The sequence below is a fragment of the Meleagris gallopavo genome, chromosome 1 (assembly GCF_905368555.1).
Source record: "Meleagris gallopavo chromosome 1, MGAL_WU_HG_1.1, whole genome shotgun sequence".
Lineage (NCBI taxonomy): Eukaryota > Metazoa > Chordata > Aves > Galliformes > Phasianidae > Meleagris > Meleagris gallopavo.
The window spans coordinates 179,794,845-179,799,221 of NC_139404.1; the positions used below are offsets into that span (position 1 = coordinate 179,794,845).

General features: G+C 47.1%; 1 long non-coding RNA gene across 1 annotated transcript; it reads left to right on the forward strand.

The window, feature by feature from the left end:
• Positions 1 to 327: 327 nt before the first annotated feature.
• On the forward strand, positions 328 to 4,101 carry LOC109365461 (uncharacterized). The gene is made up of 3 exons (XR_014881292.1): positions 328 to 2,086; positions 2,206 to 3,089; positions 3,164 to 4,101. It is a non-coding gene; the product is annotated as an uncharacterized LOC109365461 (long non-coding RNA).
• Positions 4,102 to 4,377: the final 276 nt, after the last annotated feature.

Below are 4,377 nucleotides of genomic sequence, written 5' to 3' on the forward strand. Positions count from 1 at the left end.
CTCTATGAGACAGATAAGTCAGTTCCAAACTGCAATCCTTCTTGGGCCTGCAGGTCCCTGGAAGCTCAATAATTCCTCCCTATCCCTACCCCAAAATTATGTAAGCTTTGCTGAGACAAGGCCTCAAAGAATGTGCTGACATCAGCACTAGCGATTACAGCTGCCATAGTTACATGGGGCTTGTGACACAGGATGTTCCGGAGGGCAAGGGAAAAGGATGGCAATTGAGAATCCTGGTGAGCAGGGCCATGCAGAGGTGGGCAGGATTGGGAAGTGAGGTATATGGCTACTCCTTGTCGCTTCTCCTGTTTTTTATAGCTGGACATCTGGACAAGGATGGAGCCAGACCACTGAAAATGTCTTGAGACCTGCCTACACTCTACAGGACAGAAGGACAGACAAGTCGGCCCCAGACTAGACTAGACCTCTTCTGGGTCCTACAGGTCCATGGAAGCTCCTTCAGATGCTCCTTTACCTACTCCTACCTTTTCTCTTAGCTCCACGGAAGGTGCAGGCACCAGCACTAGTGAACACACTGGCCATGCCAGCATGGGGGTTGGTGTCCAAGGGAGCACCAGACTACTACAAAGCAGGCTGTCATATAAGCAACCTGGTGAGCAGGAATGTGCAAGGGAGGGCAAGACAGACAAGCAAGTCAGGTGGCTGCTAGTTGTTGCTTCTGTGTCTTTCAGTTGAATACGTAGACATGGATGGAACCAGACCATCTCTGTTCCCCAGACACCTGCCAACACTCTACAAAACAGCTAAGTGAGCCTCAAACTGTACTCCAGGGTTCTACAGGACCACGGAAGCTCTCTAAGATCCACCTGACTCTATCCCAACATTTTAGCCTGGTTTGCTGAGACCTGGACCCAAAGAAAGGGCTGGCACCAACCCTAGAGATTGCAGTGGCCAATGTGAGTGTGAGGTTGGTGACACAATAAATATCCAGTAGATACAAAGAAGGCTGGGAGACAAGCTACCCAGTGATCTGGGCCATGCAGAGGAAGACAGACTGGAAAGCAGTGTTGCTTCTCCTGTCTTTTGTAGCTGGACATCCAAAGAAGGATGGAACCAGACCATTGAAAATGCCCAAAGAGCTCTCCACACTCTACAAGATGGATAAGTCAGCCTAGAACTGTACTCCCTCTGGGTCCAACAGGACTATGGGACCTTTCTAGTCTCTCCCCAACCCTATGCCAAAGTTTTGCGTGGTTTGCTGAGACCAAGCCCCAAAGAAATGTGTAGGTAGCAGGCTTTGTAATTTCAGCAGCCATGCCAGTGCGGGGTTGTTTACGCAGTCTGCCACAAACTGCTACAGAACAGGCTGGCAGACAACAACCTGGTGAGTAGGGCCATGCAGTGGAAGGAAGCACAGGCAATCAGGGCAGACAGCTGTTTCTTTGTTGCTTCTCCTGTGTCTAGTAGCTGGACATCTGGACACCAGTGGAACCAAACACGCTTGTCTTTTCACCCCTTGACAGCTGTCCACAATCTACAGTCAGCCCCAAACTGGGTCCTACAGGATCCTGGAAGATCCCTAAGTTCTCCCTATCCCTCCTCCAGTATTTTACATGGTATGCTGAGACAAGGGCCAAAACAAAGGCGCTGCTACCAACCTTGGTGATTGCACTGGCAAAGTTAATGTGAAGTTAGTGACATAGGAAGTTCCAGATGGCAACAAGAAATGCAGGGACGCAAGCTATCTGATGAGCTGGGTCATGCAGAGGAGAGAAAGACTGGGAAGGAGAGCAAACAGCTATTCCTTGTGTTTTTTCCTGTTTTGTTTTTTGTTTTGTTTTGTTTTGTTTTGCAGCTGGACATCTAGACAAGAATGAAGCCAGACCATTGAAAATGCCCTACGCTCTACATGACAGATAAGTCAGCCCCAGGCTGTACTCCTTCGGGGTCCTACAGGCCCCTAGAAGCTCCCTAAGATGCCTCTTCACCTACTCCCATATTTTTTCCTGGTTTCCAAGAGCTGACCTCACAGAAGGTGCAAGCACCAGCAGTGATTGCACTGTGTGGTTGGTTACAAAGGAAAGCTTCAGATGGCAACAAAAAACTCTGGAAGATACGCTATCTGGTGAGTCTGGCGTTGCATAAGAGGGAAGGACTAGGAAGGACAGCAGACAGCTACTCCTCATTGCTTCTCCTATTTTTGTTTGTTTGTTTGTTTGTTTGTTTGTTTATTCATTTTTGTAGCTGAACAACTGGATAAGGATGACACTAGGCCTCTGAAAACATCCTGAGAACTGTCTTCACTCTACAGGCCTGTTAAATCAGTCCCAGACTGTACCCCTTCCGGGTCCTACAGAACCTTGGAATCTCCCTACAATGCCCCTCTTCCTACCATCAATTTTTTGCCTAGTTTATCAAGACATACCCACAAGAAATGGTGGCACCAGCCCGGGTGACTGCAGTCACCATGTCAGTGCAGGGTTGTTGCCACAGTCAGCCCCATACTACAGCAAAGCGTCCTGACAGACAAGCAGTGTGGTGAGCAGGGCCGTGCAGTAGAGAAGGACACAGAAGCAGAGTAGGTGGCTGCTTCATTGTTGCTTCTCCTATGTCTTGCAGCTGGATATCTGGACACAGATAGAACCAGACCACCAAACACATCTGTCCTCTCACTGCAGATGTTTGCCAGCAGTCTAAAGGACAGATAAGTCACCCCCAAACTGTAGTCCTTCTGGGTCCTGCAGGATCCTGAAAACTCTCTACTGTGCTCCTCCCCCCATCATGACAAAGAAGCAGGGTAGGTTATTTGTTTTTCTCCATGCTGGACATTTGGTCTTGACAGGATCCAGACCAACAAACACTCCTGCCCTCATCCTCCAGACAGCTTTCAACACTCTACAGGACAGGTAAGGCAGGCATGCACAGAGAGTTCCCCATACTCTTGCTGTGTGTATTCACAGGCCATGCATGATGAGAGCTGACCACATTCTCATTGGTGCTCTGCACCTACTCCGAGTACTGGTTGGATCCCTCTCACAGTGAGCAGGTGGCTGGCCCACACCTGGATACCAGGGCTATCACAGAGCTCTGGGATGGACAGCTCAGGCATGGAATTTGGAGAGGCCCAGGTAGGCAGACCAGGACCTGTCTGTGGTGGTGGAAGGGGTCTGGCCGCATCTCTTGATTCTTCTGTCCTTCACAGTAACAGCCCATACAGGGGCGCAGACACATTACAGGCTCCACTAAACAGCAAGTATCTGAACTTGTACAAGACACCGTCCTCAGGATGAGGACACTACACTGCATTATGGTCTTACCAGCAGTTGGAGGATGCATGCGCCATGGACACAGGGAGCTCCCCAACACCTGCCATCTGCATACCCCAGCACAGACCGACTGGTAGTTGGAAGCTCTCCATCAACTTGGACAAAGAGCTGCACACCAATCACCTTATCTCATTAACTTACCACAGAATAATAAATAAGCTCTAAACCATTAAAAGGAAGTTACTAATTCATGAACTGATTATCTGGTTCTTACAGCTTGTACTGTCTTAATTGGGAATCTCTGGGATGTTTCCTTATTGTCCTCATCCCTTTATATTTATCCACCTCCATAGATAAGTGCAATATACATTTGTACACTTAACAAATATTTATATATGCATGTTTAAATCAGAGAGCTGTACCATGGCACTTGGTTACAAGGCTCCAGGGCTGAGTGCTGCAGGGCTCACCAAATAGGGAAGCAAGCTCTTTTACACTGGCACAATAGAAAAGAAGAAATTCTGAAAACTTTCTTAACTGCTCTTGTAGACACTGTTCTTGCAAGACTTCTAAAATATATTAGCATAGAATATTTCAATTGAAAGGGTCCTACAAAGATCACTAAGCTGAACCACGAGACCACTTCCAGGCTGAACAGAAATTAGAGCATATTGTTAAGAGCATTATCCAAACAGTAAGTTTCAACAAATTTCTAAACCACTCCTGCTGAACGAGATGCTCTCACCTTCTTCCTCAACTGCTTCTACTAATATGCTGGCTCCCTTCTTGCATCAGGAAACACATTTGTGCAGCTGCAGTGCATTTGATCAATCAGAAATCCAGCTTAACAACAAAAAAATGTCCCACTGCCTTCCCACCTCCACCATGGTTATGTTCCCATTTCTCTGAATAACCTAAAATTGTTAGACCACACAAATAAATGTAGATCAGTAGTCAAAAAAAAGGCACAGAAGACCCTATGTCACACAATACCACAGTACCTAAGTGGTAGTTACGAACTTAAAGGTACCTAACACAGCTAAGTACTAAATCATACATCACAACAATTTTAATACTCAAGCATTATTTCCTGAAATACCTGAAAGCTGGAACATGGAAAAACAGAACAGCAGTACCACTTCCTGCCTTC